The sequence below is a fragment of the Marmota flaviventris genome, chromosome 19, assembly GCF_047511675.1.
Source record: "Marmota flaviventris isolate mMarFla1 chromosome 19, mMarFla1.hap1, whole genome shotgun sequence".
NCBI lineage: Eukaryota > Metazoa > Chordata > Mammalia > Rodentia > Sciuridae > Marmota > Marmota flaviventris.
In genome coordinates, this window is record NC_092516.1 from 1,882,766 (window position 1) to 1,896,476 (window position 13,711).

A 13,711-nucleotide genomic window follows, 5' to 3' on the forward strand; every position below is an offset into this window, starting at 1 on the left:
TTTGACCTCACGATCCTCCTGCCTCGGCCTCCTGAGCTGCTGGGACGACTGCGTGACCACTGTGCTGAGCAGGAAGCTGCTCCCTGCAGGCTGAAGAGCAGAGTGGGTTCCCTGTGGGTTCAAGGCAGCCACCAGGCCCAGCTGGATCTGTCGTTCAGCGGTAAAGGCTGGGGCTAAGCTGGTACCATGAACCGTGAGTCCAACCATCCACCCATAACCCGAGTGGAGCCAGATTGGAGCCTCCCTTCCAAGGTGCCGTAGGATGAGGGAGAGAAAGCGGAGCAGCATCATATATTTCCAAGCTCAAGTTCAGGCTCAAGTGACCTCAGCTTGAATCACCTCTCCCTCTTTCTAACTGTGGGATCTCAGGGAAGTTGCTTGACCTCTCTGAGTTGTAGAGTTTCCTCAAGTCAAGGTGACAAAGTGGACCTCACTGGCCTTCCGTGGGCGTGAAGGGAGATGCACTTGTGGCAGGAAGTCGTCAAGGCCACAGGCTGACCGCGCATCTCTGTTTCCACTTTACCTCTGTGGCATACCTCCTGCACTGAGGGCAGAGCCCCTCCACGTTTCTGCGTCTGACTGACACGTTAATGCAGATCGCATCCCAAAGAAGCAGCTCTGGACGGTCCAGAGGCAAGCCAGGGTGGGGGGGGGCTGGGAGGCCACTGGCCACCTTCCATGCTGTTTCCTTGACCTGCTGCTGCGTGAACCAGGGCCTCACGTCAGCCGTAGGAAACCACCACGCGTTATCTCCTGGGGTCTGTGGGTCAGAGGTCGGCGGGCACCCCGCTGGGCGCCTCCCGCTCAGAACCTCCCCAGGAGAAGCTGCAGTGAGGGTCTCGGCTCCACCCACGTTCACATGGCCACTCAGGTGAGGCCTGGGGCCTCGGGTCCTTGCCCCGTTGACCTCTCCACAGGGCAGCTCCCAACACGGAGAGCTGGAGGGAGGGGAGGGACGGAGAGAGAGGGAGGGAGGGGAAGGAGGGAAGAGAGAGAGGGAGGGAGGGGGGAGCAGTGGTCTCATTGTCAACTGGACTTGGACACACAGCCCCATGGCTTCAGTAGGAACATGTCCTATTCCAACCCGTACTTAAAGGAGGGGTTATGACTGGAGGAGGTAAGAATCACCAGAGTTGTGTCCCCCCAACCTTCGCCTGGGGAACTAGGTGCAGGTCTCTGCTCTCAGTTTCCCAAATCTGTCCCCTCCCCTCTGGGCATATTCCTCTGGGACTCGCCCTGAGCAAGTGATGGGCAGGGCCCAGGACCCCTTCTCAGGGACACGGCACTAGAGAACATCCTGTTCTTCTCCAAACTCAATCCTGGCAATCCTTGACTCCTTAAAAGCAAAAAAAACAAAACAAAACCCCCCAAACCCTCACTCTGATTGATTATGAATTCTCCCAAATCTATTATTAATGGAACCTTTCTATACCTAGACTCTTTTAAGGCTTTGACTTCTGATGCTCCAGATCTAGGATTTTGAAACTCAGAAAACAATTCCTTCAAACTCTTGTGTTGGGAGAGCCCCACCCGCCATGGAACTAGATCAACGATCCCCTCTTCTGTCTTTGGGGCAGGGATTCTGATGAGCATCATGCACTGAGCTCTGAAAACCCTGGTGTTACTGAGCTCCGTCTGTGGCCGACCTAAGGACAGGACTTTGGTGGATTTCTCTCCTTGGCCGTCTCCCTGGGCCTGTACACCATTCTTGTTCCCTGAGGTTTCTTCTTGAGCCAAGCCTCCTGCCCAGAGCGTTTGTCTCAAGGCTTGATTTCTGGAATGGAGTAGGAATCCTGGCCAAGGCAATTCCCTGGTCTGGATTAGATTCTAGACTAAAGATTTGATTTATAATAACTCATTTAACCCTCATCACATCCTACAAGGTAGCTGCGATTGTCCCCATTTTATGTGGAAGTAAAGGTTCAGAGAGGTAAAATGACTTGGTCAGGGTCTCAGGGCCAGGAAGTGGTGGGGTTGGGTTGGAACCTGGGTCTGTTAAGTTCCAAGGCAGAGATCAGAGTTAGCTCTCCTGCCTGGAATCACAGTCCCCTTCAGACTGCCATTGGTGCCACTGGGGTCCTTCTGGGGGCCTTGGAGGACCCCTCCACCACAAGCAAGCCCTGTCTTTGTTCCGCATCTTTGGCCTGCACCAGGCCCCTGGGAACCAAGGTTCTAAAATTGCCAATTCAGGACCTTGGCCAGGGTCTCAGATGCTCCCACCCTTCTGAATTCTGAATACTTCTAAACTCATTTGAGAGTCCTTGGCAGTGGAGAAAGGAAGGGGAAAAAAAAAGTGCTGACTTGTTCTTTTCTTTTTCTTTCTTTCTTAAAGAGATGGGAAGGTCATTTTGGTAGCATGCCCAAGGCCCCTGGACCAGATAGTTGCAGTCTGGACACAGGAGCTGCCTTCTGACGTCTGCAGGCTGGTAGAGGTTCATCCTTGCATTTTAAACAGCGTTTCCGTGCCTCAGTCTTCTGCAGGGTCAACCTTTGGTCTCTAACCTCATCCCAACTAGACCAGTGATTCAGCCGCGGGCGTCGGATTATGCAGGCAGGTTACAGGGTGCCAGGAGACCTCCAGACTCCCAAATAGACGGGCGCAGCGTGCTGCAGGACTGAACTCTGTCCTTACTGCAGACGAAACTAGGGACGCCCTGAGCATCACACATGCTAGATGCCGGGGGTTTTAGATGGAATTTCTCATCCCACCCTTATAATTCCACTATGAAGACAGGAACAGGAGGCCCAAAGGGATCCTTGGCTTCCCTGAGACCCGGGGGTGGAGTTTGGCGTTGAGTTGAGGACTCCACGCTCCTCACGTCTAGACACGTCCCACCTCACGGACTGTTCTGCTGTCTCCCGGGGGTTCAAAAAGAGGACTTGACCAATGGGTCCCTGAAAGTACTCTGGTCGGGGTTCTCCAACAGGCAGATGACTGGATTGACATCCAAGGGTCAGTCAGGCCTGTCGGGGCCCAGGACAGGTGACCAAGTACGTGACAGAGTTTTACAAATGTGTAACACCACGTCACGCACCTTTCCAGGGAGGGGCCAAGCAGACAGTTGATCTGAGCGCGGGACGGGGTGAGGAGTGCGCTGGGGCCCCTGAAGCTGCTGTGTCATCACAGAGCGTCGGCAGACCTCGCTGTTCAAAGTGTTCTCTGCAACTAGCAGCATCCACAGGCGGGAGGGAGCTTGCAGGGAATGCAGGATCTCCAGGGGCCCCGGGCCTGCTGCCCCGGAATCTGCATTTAGCAAGGTGCCCGGGTGGCTGCAGCGACACTAATGACGGAGAAGCTCGGCAGCCTCTGGCTTCACTCCAAGCTGCTGTTGCTGGGCCTCCCCGGAGCCCTCTTGCCTCGGTGACTAGCCTGGGGCTGTGTCTGTCCGAGAGCCACGCATTGCAGATGAAGAATCTGCTGGCCCACCTCCATCGTTACCCTTCTCTCACCTCGTGTACATTTTTAACGCAGGCATCGATGTGAGAATTCTTGCGACATTAATTTTCTGCCACAAAGTGTTTTGTGGAGCAAATTCCATTAAGCCATTTTAATCCAGGGTTTAATTTTCTATTCAGCTCATCTAAGCCATTTCCATTTTTTTCCATTAAAATGTTCATTTGTAACAAAATTGTTTTTGTGAGATCAATTATTTTCTGTTTAAATTTTACAATCGACGTTTGACTCATCCGTCTGTCTCTCTCCTCCTGACGTCTGCTGGTGGCGGCTTCAGCTCTTTGGAGCATTTTCTCTGTTTGCTTGTTTCTTTCCCGGCCATTCTTTCTATCAAGTCCAAATCTCCTGGGTCAGGTTTGGCAGATCTAAATATTGTCAGCAACACTTACTTTTTCCTTTCCTGTTAATTTTCAGCCCCTTACAAATTCTAGCCATTTTATGTGTTTTAGTTTTAGATATTGCTGATTGTTTTTGCCCATAATGTATGATGCAAGTTCTATGAGAGCAAGATCTCTGTCTGGATCTGTTTATTTTTTGTTGTCTTATCCTGGGGCCTAGAATGGTGCCTGGCATTTACAAGGTTCCCTGGATATGTTTATAGGCTGAAAGGACGACATTCACCTGTTACGGTGGATGTGAGGTGTCCCCCAAAAGCTCATGTGTGAGACAATGCAAGAAGGTTTCGAGGAGAAATGATGGGGTTGTGAGAGCTTTAACCTAATCAGTGGGTTAATCCCCTGATAGGAATTAACTGGGTGGTAACTGGAGGTAGGTGGGGTGTGGCTGGAGGAGGCGGGGCTTTGGGGTATAGATTTTGTGTCTGGAAAGTGGAGATTTCTCTCTCTCTCTCTCTCTCTCTCTGCTTCCTGAAGGTCATGTGAGCCATTTCCCTCTGCCATACTCTACCTCCATAATGCTCTGCCTCAGCTTGAGCCCTGAGGAATGGAGCCAGCTGCCTACGGACTGAGACAGAGATGGGTGGAGTTGGGGGAAGAGGAGAGAGGAGATGGAGAGAGTACACACACATATTCACACATGTGTGTACACACATGCACAAACACACAATGCACAGCCATGCATGCTCAAACAAATGCACATACACATTCACACACAGAGAAAGACATATATGCATATGCACAAAAACAGCCACATGTGTAAGTGCAAGCACAAGCACGTACAAATAGACATGCACATGGACATACATGCATTGGGACACATGCATGCATAGCCACACACCTAAAAATGCACACAAGCACAAATATATGCAAACAGAGGCATGCATATTAAATACAAAATGCACACGTGCATACATGTACACACCATGCAATGTACACACAACCACACATGCATGCACATGGAGACAATCACACGCACAGACACATGTTATACGTGCACATGGTCACACATATACACACATGCCAACACATGCAATATATACAGATATGTATCATGTGTTTGTACATGAACACATGCTTACAATCATAGAAGTATACCTGTGGTATGCATGCATAGAGACATATATGCACATAGAGACATAGCCATAAATTTACATGCACAAATGGAATGCATACATACTTATGCACACACATACACATATACACACAAATAAGCACGGCCACTCATACAAATGTACCCACACACACAGAGTTTACTGCTTATTGGTGGCTAAACCCTGGATTGCAGGGTAGACCAATGGAATAAAACCTGCATTGTCACGATTAACACATTCCTCTTTGGGGATGTTGGTGTCTCCACTTTAACCACTGGTGCTTGATTAAATGCACATGGAGTCGCATTGAATATTAAGAAAGCCAGTTGCTATTTTGATTGAATTTAGTAAAAAATCGTCCTTGGGCCTGTGTCTTGGTCAGATCCTGTGAGCGGCACAGAATAATGGAGAGGAAGAGAGGATGTGTGGGGAAGTGTCCAGGCTGGCAGGAGATGAAGTGCGGCTTGCTACGGGCTGTGCTGAGAGCCCTGGTGCAGAGGCACCCAGCTGGGGAGCCTTGGGTTTAGATCCTGAGCCATCAGACAGTTCTGCTAGATTCCTTCTGGTGCATTTGTTAACGGATTATAAAACTATGCTAAGGAACACTTTGTGGAGGGTGGGGGTTGAAAGGCAGAAGAGGGCTGGAGTCCAGGTTGGGAGGCCTCAGCCGGCGTCCTGGGCTATCTATTCACCCTGCACCAGAGGAGCAGTGGCTGGGCTCCTGGGCCCTCGGCGTCCTCATCTCTGTGGGGATGAAGCTTTGACAGCATAGGCCTGCAGTGAGGGTTAGGGAGAAATGGATCCAGCAGCATCGGAAACCACCACTTCACCACTACCTGGTTGTTGATGACGATTCAAAAGAGGCTGGGAAGATCCGGGGCTTATTCTTGGTCAGCGTCTGCTGTGAATAGTGGCTGTCCCAGTCAGTCCCCATCTTGGCATCTTACTCCCCAAAACGCGACTGTCTCACGCCTGAGTTTGTAGGTTGGTTGCAGTTTGGCTGATCTAGGCTGGTTCAGCCGGGTCTGCTTCCAGACGAGAGCTGAGATCCAAGCTTTCTGTCTCCTTGTTCTCTTGGGGCCCCTGGCCACCTGGAGTTATTTTTGTTATCAGTTCTGGCAAAAGCGGAAGAGGGGAAATCAACCGCATGTAAGCTTTTCCAGCCTAACGTCAGCCAGGGCCAGTTGCGGGGCCAAACCCAACTTCAACAGGTGGGAAGACACCAGGCAGCACCCTCAGGAAGGGGGTTATAACCCAATCAGGGAGGAGGGGGAACTGGCAACAGGAGCCCGATCTCCTGCACCCCTCTAGGCAGGAAGGGCCCGAGATGACAGACTGGGCATCATAATGGTACCCACCGCAGGATGTCAGTAGAACTGCCTGTTTATCACACCAGTCTTGTAACGGGTTTCTTTTTAAATATTTTTATTAGTGCATCATAGTTACTCATAGTAGTTGGGCTCATTTTGACATCATCATATAAACGGAATTTAATTTGCTCCTTTTTAGTCCCTGGTTCCTCTATTTCCCTCCCCTCCCCCCTCTCAATTTGAGCGCGTGCTAAGTGGTCCACTCTGTATCATCCTTCCTCTTACTCTACGGATCTCCATTTTATTGGTTTATTTACTTATTAATTTAGTGCTTTATAGAGGTACCTAGAGGTGGAATTCGCCGTGACCTATTTACACAGGCACACAACGTGACTTTGTCGAATTCATCCTGCGTTTGCTCCCCTTTCCTGTCCCTCCTCTCCCCACCCATCTCCTTCCACTTCACCATCTTCCCTCTGCCGTATGGTGGGCGACCTCCCCTCTCCCCTCCATACTTTGTTTTGGTTCTGCGTATGGGAGAACGAGGAGTGACAGCTGATAGGTAGGAAGTTTCCTACTGAGGCCGTGAAATGTTGTAAAATTGCTGGGGTGATGGTCGTGCATCAACCTTGACTTTCTGAGTCTGGCTGACTTCACTTAGCACGATGTTCTCCAGTTCCACCCATTTACCAGCAGATGCGGTGATTCCTTTCTTCTTTGTGACTGAGTATGAATGGGCTGAGAAAATGTGGCTTTCATACACCGTGGGGTCCCTTTGTTCTCACCTCGAGTGCTCTGTAATCTCTTCTCCCCACACCAGCCAGACTCATCCACAAAGTCGGAAAACAGGTCAGTGGCTGACGGCGCAGGGGAGCCATGGGGTGGGAATGAGGAGTGACAGCTGATAGGTAGGAAGTTTCCTATTGAGGCCGTGAAATGTTGTAAAATTGCTGGGGTGATGGTTGTGCAGCTATGAATATTTGATCCCTGCCTGGAAACTTCTTCCACCAATATTTGCCCCCCACTTCCGGTCCTCACTGCCCTTCCCTCTCCCTGGATATTTCTTCAAGTATTTTTACCCACCTGGCGTGTTTTGCATTTGTATTTTATTGATTATCTGCTCCCTCCATTCCTTCTCCTCCTCCCTGAAGTGCACCAGAGGACTGGAACCCTCATGCAGGCAAGGATATTTTTCTGTTGGTTGCAGCCATACCTGCAGACAGGGCCCAGCCCCCAGCAAGCCCTGGAGAAAGAGTTGCTGAAAGGATGATGCGTAGAGTGGGCCACTTAGCACACACTCAAAGCCTCGCATGCAGGAGGAGCATAACCAGTGCTAGTTTCCTTACATTATTTATTTCAAATAAGCTACTTAATTACCAGATTTCTGTCTGAAGAGGCTCTGAGTTGGAGTCCCATGCTGTCCCCCGGGTGTCCTTGCTGGACACACGCGGTGTCTGCAGACTCAGCGCTTCAGGCCCAGGGTCTTTCCTGCCAGGCAGAGCCGGCTGTGACATTTATGAATCTCTGGGTTCTTAGTCCCCTGCTGATCCTCCAAGAGGAGTATCAGTTTGTTGCTAACCACATTGCCCAACTTTGAACAAAGGAACAAAGAAATAGCCAGGGATCGATCCCCAGGAGGCTCTTTGCCCCTCCATCCTTAGAAGGGGACTGGGATTCAGGTGAAGCCAGGCACGGAGTGAAATGTGTGCAACACAATTGTGGGGCCCTGATTCTTGCATTGCATCCCTGAATTCTGGAAAGATCTGTCTGTTTAAAGGTGATTCCCTTACACTGAATTCGAGCTTGTAAAATCTTTGTATAAATCCTGCCTGCTCCTCGGTACCCATCTGTTCTCCTCTGCACCAACCTTTAAAAGCAAGTCTCTGACACCCTCAGAATGATTCCTGCAGATTTAGACCCAGAAATTCCCATCAGCATGCAAATGTGCTACTCTGCAGGATGGTCTGGTTGCAATTCATGGTGCGCAGTGTAGAGAAGTAAGCCAGGCTCCTCATCAGTCACCATTCAGTGGAAACTTCACGGCTGTTGATGGTCTTGTTAGGGTCATTAAGAATGTCTGGGATGCCCCGCATGGTAAGGAGGAGCTTGTATGCTCCCCAAAGGCAAGCCTGCACTTCAAAAGCCTTGCAAATCTCATTGCAGTTACAGGAGTCATGAAGAATAAGTATGGGGACATCAAATAGAGGCCACAGGAATCTGTGTCTGCAACCCACCATTTATGGAGAGACCTGACGGGAAGAGCCTTCCTACATTAGGCAATTGCATTTGGCAGGACATAAAATAGCCCTGTGAGCTGCAAAGGCCAGAGCAAAGCGAGTCATAGGAAATGCATCTGCTTGCTCGGGGCTGGCTTTTTAGAAAAGAGCCAACGTTTGCAATGAGATCAGAGGGCCACGGTTGGCCACGCCATGTGCAATTGGACCTGCTGTGCTGCGAGGCCACGGCCTCTCCTTGGCTTGCTGGAAGATGCCCTCAGAGCGCTCAAGAGGAGGGGAGCTGGGTCATCTTCAGATCGGTTTACACTGCCTGAGTTCCAGCACCGGGCTTCAGAGTTGGAGAAGCCTGATTCTCACCTTCCAGGGGTTGGCAGCCAAGACCATGTGATCACTTTCCTACGCAACCTTCAAATACCAACCAAATGTGGGCGATCAAACAGTGGACTTTCACGTCATTAGATTATGTGTGTGTGTCTAAGTGTGCGGTTGTATGTGCAGAGGCTCCTAAAGAGTTACACCCTGGTGCAGGTGTGCACAGCTGTGATCCCAGACCCAGAAGACTGAGGCCAGAGGATTGCAAGTTGGAGGTCAGTCTGAGCAACTTAGTGAGGCCCTGTCTCAAATAAAAAAATCAAAAGTGTTGGGGATGCAGCTCAGGGGTAGAGCCCCCCCTGGGTTCAATCCCCAATACCCAAAAAAGAATTAGACATATGAAAATATATTTAGTTACTCCTTGCTTTAATTTTCTCCCTAAGCTTTATGGAGGTCTGACAAACATACCAAAGAACGCATCCACTTGAAGGGTATGCAGCAGGCTCTCTGCACATGGGTTCGACCCACCACTGATCGAACATGTTTAAAACATGTCGCTCCTGTACTGAGGCAGTGAGAACGTCTTTCTTGTCAATGTTCTGTAAACAATTCAGCAAAGCAAATATTTACGCTGCATTTACACTTATTTACAGTGATAAAGAACCTAGAGAAGATTTCGGGTGTACACAGGGATGTTCACGGGTCCTATGCCAACACCACGCCATTCTGTGGAAGGTTCTCGGGCAGCATGGGCTTTGGGATCCGCGGGAGGTCCTGGAGCCCACCCCTCGGGTCGTGACTGTGATTCTGTGGCTGTTCATTACAGAGTGGCGCCAGCATGGCCACAGCTGTATGGTACATAACTGCCCAGCTCCCAGAAAGACAGTCTGTGCCCATCGCACCCTGTTCCCACCTCCAGCCTGAAGCAGCCGTTGGTCATTCTGACTCTACATTTTCTATTTCTGAACACTTTATGTAACGAAGTCCTAGGACCCTGGTCGATGGTGTCAGTTCCCTTCCCTTAGCATCGTACATCTGTGGTTCAGTCATTGGAGCAATATTTCCAACACCAATGTTTAATTTTGTCTTTTATTTATTTATTTTATTGGTGTCAGGGATTTAACCCAGGTTTGCCTAACCACTGAGCCATACCCCCAGCCTTTTTTTTTTTTTAAATTCTGTTGATTTTGAGACAGGGTCTTGCAAAGTTGCTCAATGCCTTGCTAAGTTGCTGAGGCTGGCCTTGAACTTGAGATCCTCCTGCTTAAGCCTCTGGCCACTGCTCCCAGTTTCTCTCTTTTCTTTCACCATTGAAAGCACAATGGCGTCAAGCTGATGATGCTAAAGGTGTGCCGTCTGTGACCTACTTGCTCATTTCAGTATTGATGGAGATTTCAGATTGAGTGCATTTCACTTTGCTGTTTTTAATCACCTTTTATAAAACAGTAAGAGTGAACTGTAATGAGATGAGGCTGAGTAAATCATACCAACAAAGACGGTGATGGGCTGGAGCTGCCCTTGGCACAGGACGACTCCAGAACGGAGCTTGTTGAGTACGTGCAGAAGTGACAGCTTGGCACAGGCGTTTTGTTCAGGGACACTCATGCTCAGTGCGTGAAAGTGCCTTTGGCTCACAACTTGAGAGTGTGGATGTCAGCGGCTACCTGCAAACGTGGTCATCCCCTTCCTCCTCCTTGTTTTCAAAACGACAAAAGCAACCACCTTTCCTGAGTACGTGTACACGTCGGGCGCGGTGCTGTTTGGTTCTCATGCATTTCCTTACCTAGTCCCACGCCGCCAGGAGCGCAGGTGTCATCATGATTATCTCCATCTGACAGGTGGACAATCGAGGACTGGCTGGTTTGAGGACACATGCCTGAGACCAAATGGGAGCCGGGGCAGAGCAGGCTTTGGAGGCGCGGGCTCTCCCGACTCCTCAGCCTGTTCTGACAACTACCGCGGGTTCAGATGCTAACAGCAGAGAAGCGGGAAGTGGGCTGGGGGACTCGGCGCCTCGGGCGTGGAATAGGTAGGGCAGACCGAGAAAGGAGGGGGCTGGTAAGAGCTGCCAAATAGTCCTTCTGGATTCTCAGATCCCCGCGGAGGCAGGAGTCCACAGGTTCTAAGCCTTGCCCGACGGAGCCGCTGTGGGGATGGGTTCTTGTTTCCTAGGTGGCAAAACCTCCTTGGTGTGAAAGAGCGTTCAGGTTCCTTCAGTTTGAAGAGCCCCTGAGCTGAGACGGCCGCTGTCCTGAGAGTGACCCCCCTTTCTTGTAAACACTGGGGGGCCCCTTCCCAGTCACTTCACAGCTGGTTTACAGATGAAGACGGTGAAAGCAGTAAAAAATTGTGGCCTTGTAGGATTCCTGTCCTTTGTCACCCAGGGCATAAGGTCTGTGTCTCAGGACGTGGGGGTCCCAACAGGAGCCTTTAGCGCAGTGTGTCGCTGGATGTGAACCAGAGCGTTTCCTGTGTGCCCTGCGGCCCTGGGGAAACCCCTGGACGTCTGCAAGCGTCACTTTCTCCATCTGTGAAATGGGACAACATCAGCACCTTCTCGGTGGTCAGTGCTCGGGGGGTGACATTTGTGGGCACCCAGAGCTGAGGCAGGCGTACAGTCAGCCTGAACCCGAGTGCACTTTGAGTCACAGCTGGGTTGCGTCACGGATAGTGGGTGAGCACCCAGGACAGGGACCTTGGACCAATAGCTCATTCCTTCTGAGAGTCCCGGCGTCCTCACCTGTGACACGAGGAGGCCTCTGTAACCCTCTCAGCTCATCCCTTTCTCCGTTGTCCAGTGAAAGCGAAGCGTCGTCTGTGGTCATGGAGCCGGGGAGGAAGGACACACAGAGGATTGTGTGGTCCGTCAGAGCCGGGTCCCAGCCAGCCCTCCACAAGCAGGGTTCAGTCTGTTTTTGTCCATGAGGAACATCTGGAAGCTTCAAAAACACCAAAGCCCTGTCGTATCCCAGAACAGCGACAGACCCAGACTCTCTGGGTGTGGGCTTTGGCGCCAGAACTTGAAAAAGCCTCCCGATGGGGCTGCCAGGGCTGCGTGTCCTCAGGCTGGGCTGGGAGGCGGACATGGGCTTGTGAGGGCGTGATGCTGGCCGTGATGGCTTCCTGGCTGCAGTGGCTCAGGAGCTGAGGTTTCCTCTGGGTGACAGCGGCTGGCTGGATGCCACCCGTCACATGGCATGTCATGCCCACTTCTTCTCTTGTCCTGTGAGCAGCAGGTGCTCCTCTACAGAGGGGGCTCTGAGAAGGCGTCCGTCCCCAGGTCCCAGGGCTGGCAGGTGGTGGGGCCAGGTCCATCTGGCCCTGAGGTTGGGCAGCTTTGCTCGCCTGTCACCAGCACAGCAGAGGAGGCAGAGCCATCGGGACTCAGCACTGCTTGGTGCCCCTGGATTTGTGCTGCTTCTGCACCTGCTGACCAAGCAGGGGGTGCGGAGTGGGCTGCTCCTACTTTGTGTAAATGTGGTCACCAGGCCAGCACAGAGGAACCCAGGGGTTCTCAAAGTGTGGTCCCTGGGCCATCAGGATCAAAACCTGGGTCTCCTCTCCCGGGAATAACAACTCCTGCCCAAATTTGAAGACCGCTGCCTTAGGCCGAGACTGTGCTTCACGTCTCTGGCTTCAAGTTATAGTCACTTAGGAACCTTCCAAACATACTTGTAGCCAGACCAATTAAGATCCCTGAGAAGGGGCGGGGATGGAGCATTGGTGTTAAAAGAAATACACTTCTTCAGGTGATTTTAACGTGCGGTAGGGTTGCTCATTTTAGCAAAACAGCAGCAGCAGCAGCAACAAATTAAATCTGAATTTCAGGTAAGCAGTGAGTAATTTTTTACTGTGTCTCATGCCATGCTGGAATCTATTAGTACTGAAATTTTCTATAGAACCTGTGATGTTTGTTCTGCAACCTCCTTACAAATAAGAAAATGCACGGAACTTGTGTGCATAGGTCAAAGCATTTTTTTTTACTTATGTAAATGCTTGTGTCATCACTATCCACATATTTGCTCCTCAAAGTGTGGTCCCTGGACCAGCAGTATCCACCTCACCTGGGAGCTGCTGAGAGAAGCAGAACCTCAGGCTCCACCGGAGACCTGCTGGATTAGAATTTGCATTTTAACAAGATCCCTGCTTGGTGCACATCAACGGGAGGTTCAAGGAGCTCCGACCTAGTCCCTTTTTACAGCTCAGCTGTCCTCTGTAGCAGCTTCCTGCCTCATGTGGCTACTGAAGATAATATTAATGAAAATAAAATAAAAATGTGAAATTAGTTTTTCAGGCACATTGGCCACATTTCCGGGACTCCCTTGTGTAACCACTTGTGGCTGCCGTCTTGCTCGGCCCAGCTACGGAATGCCCCAATTCTCCACCATTGCCTGAAGTTCTCTTGAACGCCACTGATTTAGAAGGACGAACCAAAGGCCCATTCTCTGTGGACCAACCGGTGGCTGTGGGGACCTTGTTCAAAGGCAAAAATCTCGTTACCCATTAGAGAGGCCAGAGAAGTGGCTGCTCAGCAGAAACGCTTGAGTCATCTGAGCAGGGCGGAGGGGGTGGGGAGAAGACCTTTGGGAGTTGGCAAGGTTCCTGGGGGAGCACGGCTTGTGGCAGGAACGCTGCGGCAATGCGGAGCGTGAGCAATAGGACATCCGCGTTGTTACCAGATAAACTCATCAGGACCAATTGGATTGCAGCGAAAGCCAAACAAAGCAGCGGTGGCAGGAGAGTAGATTACACCCACAGCACTCACCCTGAAGGGATGCCTCCCTCCGGCCTCCTTCCCCTGTCGGCTGGTGGCGTGGAGGCAGGGAGTCTGTCCACGGGGTGACCATTAAGATGACAGGGCTCCTTGTCATAGGACACTCAAGCAGGTCCTGTGGTGAGGAACCTCCAG